Source organism: Saccopteryx leptura, chromosome 3 (assembly GCF_036850995.1).
Source record: "Saccopteryx leptura isolate mSacLep1 chromosome 3, mSacLep1_pri_phased_curated, whole genome shotgun sequence".
NCBI lineage: Eukaryota > Metazoa > Chordata > Mammalia > Chiroptera > Emballonuridae > Saccopteryx > Saccopteryx leptura.
Genome location: NC_089505.1, coordinates 104,494,383 through 104,504,953, shown reverse-complemented (window position 1 = coordinate 104,504,953; position 10,571 = coordinate 104,494,383).

The following is a 10,571-nucleotide window of genomic DNA, read 5'->3' as shown; positions in this document are numbered from 1 at the left end:
ACACCTTAGTTGTTCATTGATTGCTTTCTCATATGTGCCTTGACCGCGAGCCTTCAGCAAACCAAGTAACCCCTTGCTTGAGCCAAGGACCTTGGGTCCAAGCTGGTGAGCTTTCCACTCAAGCCAGATGAGCCCACGCTCAAGCTGGTGACCTCGGGGTCTTGAACCTGGGTCCTCCGCATCCCAGTCCGACGCTCTATCCACTGCTCCACCGCCTGGTCAGGCTGTTCCTGTATGTGTCTTGACTGGGGATCCAACTGACAACTTCTGCGCTTCAGGGCAATGCTCTAACCAACCAACCTATTACACCAGGGCCCCCCTTCATTTCATTGCACTAATATCCCCAGGTTAGTCTCCCTAAACCATGGCTGTAAGGCTTTGCCCTGTTTAAAAATCTTTTAAAACTTAAGATATTTTTTTGGTGCTGTTCTTGCAGTACCAAGTGGCAAATTTCCCAAGCTATTGGTTTCCCGTTTCCCCCTTAACCTCAGCACCATACTCTGAAGGTATTCACGCTCATTCGTACCTTCTCACTTTTATCTGGGCTGTTATTCTACCACCTTTATTTGAGCACATGCCTTTCTTCCTGCCTTGCTGGGTTTTTTTGTTTTTTTGGAGTTTTTTTTTTTTTTTTTACAAAGAGTCAGAGAGAGATGAGAAGCATCAATCATCAGTTTTTCGTTTTGACACCTTAGTTGTTCATTGATTGCTCTCTCATATGTGCCTTGACCACGGGCCTTCAGCAGACCGAGTACCCCTTGCTCGAGCCAGCGACCTTGAGTCCAAGCTGGTGAGCTGTTTTTGCTCAAGCCAGATGAACCCACGCTCAAGCTGGTGACCTCAGGGTCTCGAACCTGGGTCCTCTGCATCCCAGTCCGACGCTCTATCCACTGCGCCATTGCCTGGTCAGGCCTAACTGGGATTTTTTAAAATTGAATTTATTAGGGTGATATGGATTCACAAAACCATACAGGTTTCAAGTGTACAACTCAACAAAATATCATTGCATACTGCATTGTGTTCTCATCGTGAATTCCTTTTTTTTTCTTTTTCTTTTTTTCTTTTTTTTTTTTAGAGAGGAAAGGGAGAGACAGAGAGAGAGAAGGGGGGGAGGAGCTGGAAGCATCAACTCCCATATGTGCCTTGACCAGGCAAGCCCAGGGTTTCGAACCAGTGACCTCAGCATTTCCAGGTCGACGCTTTATCCACTGCCCCACCACAGGGCAATCCCTTTTTTTTTTTTTAATTGATTTTATCCAGAGAGGAAGGGGAAGAGAGAGTGACAGTAACATCAATCCGTTCCTGTATGTGCCCTGACCAGGGATCGAACCAGCAACCTCTGCATTTTGGACCAATGCTCTAACAAACAGCTATCCAGCTAGGGCTCATAGTGAATTCTTGATATATCATATTTTAAGGTTCAATTCAGTTCTATTTTTTCCACATTCTATGATTGTTTTATTTTATTTATTGAACACAAACCATAATAAGGAGAACAAGTAGTCAAACCCAGCCCAGAACTGACACAGATGATAGAATTAGAAGTGAAGGTCATTAAAAGTTATTGTTGGCCTGGCCGGTTGGCTCAGTGGTAGAGCGTCGGCCTGGCATGCAGAAGTCCCGGGTTCGATTCTCGGCCAGGGCACACAGGAGAAGCACCCATCTGCTTCTCCACCCCTCCCCCTCTCCTTTCTCTCTGTCTTTCTCTTCCCCTACCGCAGCCAAGGCTCCATTGGAGCAAAGATGGCCCCGGGCACTGAGGTTGGCTCTGCGGCCTCTGCCTCAGGCGCTAGAATGGCGCTGATTGCGGCAGAGCGGACACCCCAAATCGGCAGAGCATCACCCCCTGGTGGGCGTGCCGGGTGGATCCTGGTCAGGCACATGCGGGAGTCTGTCTGACTGCCTCCCCGTTTTCAACTTCGGAAAAATACAAAAAAAAAAAAAAAGTTATTGTAACTGTGTTCCATATGCTCAAGTTAAGTAGAGACATGGAAGATGTAAGGAGACCCAAAGTGAAAATAATTATTTATTTAAGCAAGAAAGAGAGAGAGGGAAAGGAATAGAGAGAGATGAGACCCCTTGCTCAAGCCAGTGATCCCTTACTCAACCCAGCAACCTTGAACTCTCAAACCCGCAACCATGGGTCATGTCTGTGATCCCACGCTCAAGCCTGTGTCCCTCTACAAGCTGGCGAGCACACACACAAGCCGGATGAGCCCGCACTACAGCCAGCAACCTTTAGGTTTCTAACCTGGAACCTCAGTGTCCCAGGTACATGCTCTGTTCACTGCACCACCACTGGTCAGGCCCAAAATGAAATTTTTGACAATATCTAAGGTAACAAATACACTGAATGTAATTAACAATAGATGACATATTGTAAAAGCAGTGAATAGTGAACTTGAGGGCATAGCAATAAAAACAATCCAAAATGAAACACAGATAAAAAAGAATTCTTAAAAGCCTGACCTGTGGTGGTACCAGTTGGTAACCCTGGGCTTGCCTGGTCAAAGCACATGCAAGAAGCAACTAATATTATGACTTGATGCTTCCTGCTCCCCCACCCCCATTCTCTTCCTCCTTTCTCTAAAATCAATAAATAAAATCTAGAAAAAAATAGATTTTATTTATTGATTTTAGAGAGAGAAGGTGGGGAGATGGTAAGCTTCAACTTGTTTCTCACATGTGCCTTGACCGGGCAAGCTCAGGGTCTTGAACTGATGGCCTCACCATTCCAGCTGGACACTTTATCCATTGTACCACCAAAGGTCAGGTCAGGCTTTCTTTTTTTTTTTTTTTAGATGAGAGGATGGGAGACAGTGAGGCAGAGTCCCCCATATGTGACCAGACCAGAATCCACCCAGCAACCCCGTCTGGGGTTGAGTACCCAGCTATTTTTAGCTCCTGTGGTTGACAAGACCACCTGAGCTGTCCTCAGCACCAGGGTGAGGCTGGACCCTGGACAGTGGTTCAGTGGATAGAGCATCGGCACTGCGTACAGACATCCAGGGTTTGATCCCCGGTCAGGGCACACATAAGAAGCAATCCTGTTTCTCTCCACCTCCCTCTCCCTCTTCTCTTTCTCTTCCCCTCCAACTGTCAGTAGCTTAATTGGTTTGAGCACCACTCTGGGTTCTGAGGATAACTTGGTTGATCCAAGCATTGGACCCAGATGGGGGTCACTGGGTGGATCCCAGTTGGGGCACATGAGAGAGTCTGTCTCTCTAGCTCTTCTACTCCTATTTAAAAAAAAAAAAGTAATAGCTAAAAATGTCCAAACTATAAACCTACAGATCTGTGGTGGTAAATTTTATTTGTCAGCTTGGCTATTGGACCAGTTGTTGGGTCAAACTTCAGTCTAGATCAGGGGTCCCCAAACTACGGCCCATGGGCCGCATGCGGCCCCCTGAGGCCATTTATCTGGCCCCCACCGCACTTCCGGAAGGGGCACCTCTTTCATTGGTGGTCGGTGAGAGGAGCATAGTTCCCATTGAAATACTGGTCAGTTTGTTGATTTAAATTTACTTGTTCTTTATTTTAAATATTGTATTTGTTCTCATTTTGTTTTTTTACTTTAAAATAAGATATGTGCAGTGTGCATAGGGATTTGTTCATAGTTTTTTTTATAGTCTGGCCCTCCAACGGTCTGAGGGACAGTGAACTGGTCCCCTGTATAAAAAGTTTGGGGACCCCTGGTCTAGATGTTGATGTGAAGGTATTTTTTAGATATGATAACTTTAAATCAGTAGACTTTGAGGAAAACAGGTTAACCTCCATAACTTGGGTGGTTCTTGTCCAATCAGTTGAAGGCCTTAAGAGAAGTACTGGCCTAACCAGGCGGTGGCGCAGTGGATAGATCATCGGACTGGGATACGGAAGGACCCAGGTTCGAGACCCTGAGGTCGCCAGCTTGAGAGCGGGCTCATCTGGTTTGAGCCAAAAAAAAAAAAAAAAAAGCTCACCAGCTTGGACCCAAGGTCACTGGCTTGAGCAAGAGGTTACTCGGTCTGCTGAACGCCCACGGTCAAGGCACATATGAGAAAGCAATCAATGAACAACTAAATGTCACAATGAAAAACTAATGATGCTTCTCATCTCTCTCCATTCCTGTCTGTCTGTTCCTATCTATCCCTCTCTCTGACTCTCTCTCTGTCCCTGTTAAAAAAAAAAAAAAGAGAGAGAGAGAGAGAGAAGTACCATATTTTTCGTTCCATAAGACTCACACCCCCCCCTCCCCACTGCCTGACCTCTGGTGGCGCAGTGGATAACGCATCGACCTGGAACATTGAGGTTGCAGGTTCAAAACCCTGGGCTTGCCTGGTCAAGGCACATATGGGAGTTGATGCTTCCTGCTCCTTCCAGCTTTCTCTCTCTATCTCTATCTCTGTCTCCTCTCTAAAATGAATAAGTACATAAACAAAAAATTTTAAGGAAAAAAAAAGACTCACCCCCCAAAAGTGGAGGGAAAAATGCCTGTGCATCTTATGGAGCTAAAAATACGGTATTTTATTAAATATTTTAGCACACCATTTGGTTCAGAATATTTTTTTTCTTATTTTCCTCAAAACCCTAGGTGTGTCTTATGGTCAGGTGCATCTTATGGAGCGAAAATACAGTAATTCTGTCAACTCTGTCTCCAGGCTCAAGACTGCAACATAAAGCTTTTCTGAATTTCCAGCCTGCCAATCTACCCAAAAGATTTCAGACTTGCCAGCCAATTCCTTTAAGTACTTATCTAACTATCTACCCACATACATTCTAATGGTTGTTTCTCCAGATAACCCTGATTAACACAAAATCCAAGAAGTTCAAGGAACGCCAAGTGCAAGAAACAAGGCACATCAAAATAAAATTGCTCAAAACCAATGATAAAAAAATCTTAAAAGCAGTTAAAAAAAAGAAGTTTTATGCACAGAGGAACAAGACAAGGACACAGTGTAGCATGTTATATACAGAGAAACAAAAACAAGGATACAGTGCAACCAAAACAGTGCAGAGCAACATTTTTGAAGTACACCAGCAAAATCATATCTCATAAAGTATATCCTGCAAAAATATCTTTGAAAATGCAGGTGAATTAAGGAATTCTCAGACAGGAAAGCCGACTCATAGTAAAAGAAATGTTAGGCCCTGGCTGGTTGGCTCAGCGGTAGAGCGTTGGCCTGGCGTGCAGGAGTCCCAGGTTCGATTCCCGGCCAGGGCACACAGGAGAAGCGCCCATCTGCTTCTCTACCCCTCCCCCTCTCCTTCCTCTCTGTCTCTCTCTTCCCCTCCCACAGCGAGGCTCCATTGGAGCAAAGATGGCCCGGGCGCTGGGGATGGCTCTGTGGCCTCTACCTCAGGCGCTAGAATGGCTCTGGACGCAACAGAGCGACACCCCAGAGGGGCAAAGAATCGCCCCCTGGTGGGCGTGCCGGGTGGATCCCGGTTGGGCGCATGCGGGAGTCTGTCTAACTGCCTCCCCGTTTCCAGCTTCGGAAAAATGAAAAAAAAAAAAAAAAAAAAGAAATGTTAGAGGAAGACCATTGGGCAGAAGGCAAGTGAAACCAGATGAGAATCTGGACCCATACAATGAAATGCAGGACACTGTAAATATAACAACATGGGTATATATATTAAAATGTTTTTTCTTTTTAAAATTTGAAGAAAAAGCCCTGGCTGGATAGCTCCACTGGTAAGAGCATCGGCCTGAAGCACTGAGGTTGCCAGTTTGATCCCCAGTCAGGGCACATACAGGAACAGATTGATATTCCTGTCTTTCTCTCCCTTCCTCTCTGGCTAAAATCAATAAATTAAAAGAAAAAAAAAATTTTTTGAAGAAAAATTAAAAAAAAAAAAAAAAAAAAGCCTGACCTGTGGTGGCACAGTGGATAAAGCGTAGACCTGGAAATGCTGAGGTCGCAGGTTCAAAACCCTGGGCTTGCCTGGCCAAGGCACATATGGGAGTTGATGCTTCCAGCTCCTGCCCCCTTCTCTCTCTCTGTCTCTCTCTCCTCTCCCTCTCTCCTCTCTAAAAAGAATAATTAAAATAAATTTAAAAATTTTTTGAAGAAAAGACAGTTGCCTATTTAAACCAAAGTAATAATGCATTGTGGGTTTTATTTTGTGTTTATTTTTTTTAATTTTTAAAATTTTATTTATTCATTTTAGAGAGGGGAGAGAGAGAGAGAGAGATGAGAGAGAGAGACAGGGGGGAGGAGCTGGAAGCATCAACTCCCATATGTGCCTTGACCAGGCAAGCCCAGGGTTTCGAACCGGCGACTTCAGCATTTCCAGGTCGATGCTTTATCCACTGCGCCACCACAGGTCAGGCTGCTTTTAAATTTTTAAAGATTGCCTGACCAGGCAGTGGCGCAGTGGATAGAGCGTCAGACTGGGATGCCAAGAACCTAGGTTCGAGACCCCGAGGTTGCCAGTTTGAGCGCGGGCTCATCTGGCTTGAGCAAAAGCTCACCAGTTTGGACCCAAGGTCGCTGGCTCTAGCAAGGGGTTACTCAGTCTGCTGAAGGCCCATGGTCAAGGCACATATGAGAAAGCAATCAATGAACAACTAAGGTGTCGCAATGAAAAACTGATGATTGATGCTTCTCATCTCTTTCCGTTCCTGTCTGTCTGTCCTTATCTATCCCTCTCTCTGACTCTCTCTCTGTCTCTATTAAAAAAATTTTTTTTAAAGATTATTCATTATTCAGTTTAAGGAGGCGGGAGGGAGAGAGAGTGTGAGAGTGAGTGAGAGTGAGAGAGAGAGAAAGGGGGAGCAGGAAGCATCAACTCCCGTATGTGCCTTGACCGGGCAAGCCCAGATTTTTGAACCAGCTTTTTCAGAGTTCCAGGTTGATGCTTCATCCACTGTGCCAGCACAGGTCAGGCCATGGGTTCTATAACATATATAAAAGTGAAATATATATGACAATAATGACAAAGACTGTGGGGTGGGAAATATATTGTAAAGTTCTTATAATAAGCGAAGTGGTATAATATCAATTGAATTTGGCCTCTGATAAGTTAAAGGTGTATACTATAACCCTCCTGCCAAAAAAAAAATTAATATACTAGAAAGTTATGGCTAGTAAGCCAATGAAGAAGATGTAATTTTAAAAAGATACTATTTTTTTAAAGGCAGAAAAAGAGGACATAGGAACAAAGAACAGATGAGACAAATAGAAAACAAATATCAACCAGTATGGTGTCAGAGACTAATTGGTATGATCATTTCATAAGTTATATAAATGTCTAATCACTATGTTATACACTTGAAACTAACAATATTGTCTGTTGACTGTAACTGAAAAAAAAATTTTTCTTAAAAATTGAAAAAATTTTAAAAAAGGAAACAAATAAGATGATTAAGATTTTTTTTTTAATTTTTTAAATATTTTATTTATTGATTTTTAGAGAGAGGGGAGAGAGAGAGAGAGAGAGAGAGAAGGGGGAGGAGCAGGAAGCATCAACTCCCATATGTACCTTGACCAGGCAAGCCCAAGGTTTCGAACCGGCAACCTCAGTGTTCCAGGTGGACGCTTTATCCCACTGCGCCACCACAGGTCAGGCAAGATGATTAAGATTCTAACCTAAGCACATTAGTCATATAAAATATGGTCTAAACATTCCAATTAAAAGGCAGAGCCTGACCAGGCAGTGGCACAATGGATAGAGCGTTGGACTGGGATGCCGAGGACCCAGGTTCGAGACCTCGAGGTCACCTGACTGAGCACGGGCTCATCTGGTTTGAGCAAAAGCTCACCAGCTTGGACCCAAGGTCGCTGGCTCAAGCAAGGGGTTACTTGGTCTGCTGAAGGCCCACGGTCAAGGCACATATGAGAAAGCAATCAATGAACAACTAAGGTGTTGGAATGAAAAACTAATTATGATGCCTCTCATCTCTTTCTGTTCCTGTCTCTCTGTTCCTATCTATCCCTCTCTCTGACTCTCTCTGTTCCTGTAAAAAAAAAAAAAAAAGAGGCAGAGATTGTCACCTCACCAAGCAGTGGTGCAGTGGATAGAGCACTGATCTGGGACACTGAGGACTCAGGTTCACAGCCCCAAGGTCACCAGCTTGAGCACGGGGTCGCTGGTTTGAGCGTGGGATCATAGACATGACCCCATGGTCCCTGGCTTGAAGCCCAAGGTTGTTAGCTTGAGCCCAAGGTCACCGGCTTGAGCAAAGGGACACTGGCTCAGCTTGAGCTCCCCGTTCCAGTCAAGGCACATACAAGAAGCAAACAATGAACAACTAAAGTGAAGCAACTGGCCCTGGCCGGTTTGCTCAGTGGTAGAGCGTCGGCCTGGCGTGCAGGAGTCCTGGGTTCAATTCCCGGCCAGGGCACACAGGAGAAGTGCCCATCTGCTTCTCCATCCCTCCCCCTCTCCTTCCTCTCTGCCTTTCTCTTCCCCTCCCGCAGCCAGGGCTCCATTGGAGCAAAGTTGGCCTGGGCACTGAGGATGTCTCTGTGGCCTCTGCCTCAGGCACTAGAATGGCTCTGGTTGCAGCAGATCATCGACCCAGATGGGCAGAGCATCGCCCCCTGGTGGGCATGCCGGTTGGGCGCATGCGGGAGTCTGTCTGACTGACTCCCGGTTTCCAACTTCAGAAAAATACAAAAAAAAAAAAAAAAAAAGTGAAGCAACTGTGAGTTGATGCTTCTCACTCTCTCTTCTCCCTCTCTTAAATCAATAATAATAATAATAATAATAAAATTAACGGTCTAAAATTAGTGACTTTAGTTTCTACCTCTAGAAACTAGGAAAAGAAGAGCAAACTAAACTCCAAGAAAACAGAAGAAAATAATGAAGATCAAAGCAGAATTCAATGAAATAGAACACAATAAGTCATCAACCAGTGCACTGAGCTTACATATATGGCCCCATTCCTTGAGGATCCCCCAACTAGTAGGTTAGATGGATTTTAATTGGAAAATAATCACATCAGAAATAATCATGCTAGCCTGACCAGGCGGTGGTACAGTGGATAGAGCGTGGGACTGGGATGCCGAGGACCCAGGTTTGAGATCCCGATGTTGCCAGCTTGAGCGCAGGCTCATCTGGTTTGAGCAAAGCTCACCAGCTTGGACCCAAGGTCGCTGGCTCGAGCAAGGGGTTACTCGGTCTGCTGAAGGCCCGTGGTCAAGGCACATATGAGAAAGCAATCAATGAACAACTAAGGTGTCGCAACGAAAAACTAATGATTGATGCTTCTCATCTCTCCATTCCTGCCTGTCTGTCCCTATCTATCCCTCTCTCTCTGTTTCTGTAAAAAAAAGAAAAAGAAAAAAGAAATAAGCACGCTCATTTTCATGATGGAATGCTTGAGGTACTAGATACTTAGGGAAAGAAAAAGTAAGGATGGTAGTTACGAGCTCAGGCTCTAGCCTGACCTGTGGTGGTGCAGTAGATAAAGCATTGACGTGGAGCGCTGAAGTTGCTGGTTTGAGACCCTGGGCTTTCCTAGTCAAGGCACATAGGAGAAGCAACTCTGCTTCCCACTCCTTCTCCTCCTTACCTTTTTCCTCTCTCTAAAATCAATAAAATCTTAAAACAAAACAAAATTTAAAAAAAAAACAGAGTTCTGGCTCTAGAGACTCCAACCTTGAAGTCCCATTTTGTGTGACCTTGGGCAAACCATCTTTGATTGTCTTCCTTTCTATAACATGTATATATTTAATAAAAGTCCCTATGCCACAGAGCTGTTAAAAGGCTTAAAGAATAGCAAATACTCATTAAATGTCAGGTACTGACATAAATTGGGTGCCTTCCATGGAAGGAGAGACAAAGACAGAAAGGGGTGAAAGAGGGAGGCATCGCCCAGGAAGTGCTCTCAGTCCCCAGGGAACTACTCATCTTCACTTCAGAATTTTCCAGAGTTAAGTAAAGCTAGGCACACAGGAGGTTTATAATTCATTACAAATTAAAGTGAGTTTTCCTGGTATAGTGGTTACTACATTAGTTTAGTACATGAAAATTTCTGTTTAAACTGGGCAGAAATAGTTAATGCTTTAAGAGGTGTGATATGTAGATTGAGTACAGGTTCTGTAGTCAACTGCCTTACTCATACTGTGTCACTTATTGGCTGTGTCTTGGGCAAGTTCCTCATCTACAAAATAGGCACAGAGTACCTACTTTATAGAGGTACCTAGAGTATTAGATGAAATAATGTACATATAATCTTACCACACTGCCATGTTCAAAGCTAATAGTATATTACGCTCTAATTCTGGAGTTAGATCCAAATCCTATTTCTGTTATTAGTTAGGTGATCCTGGGCAAGTTGCTAATCACAATTCTCCCCTTACCTCTGTGGGAAAAGTAGGGTGGCTCTGAGTGAGATAAGCCTGGTTTAGTAGTAAATGAATGGTGGTACTTTATTCACTCAACAAAATTTATTGGATACTGTATCCTTAGTTGTTTGCTTGAGAATCAGAGACTTTTATATAACAAACTCATTATACTTATGAGACTGTAAGAGACTTTTTATAAATATTAACTCGTTTCTCATTACAACACCAAGTAGGTACTTTCATCATCCCCATTCTATGGGTGAGGAAGTTGAGGCAGAGATTAAATGGCTCCCCCAA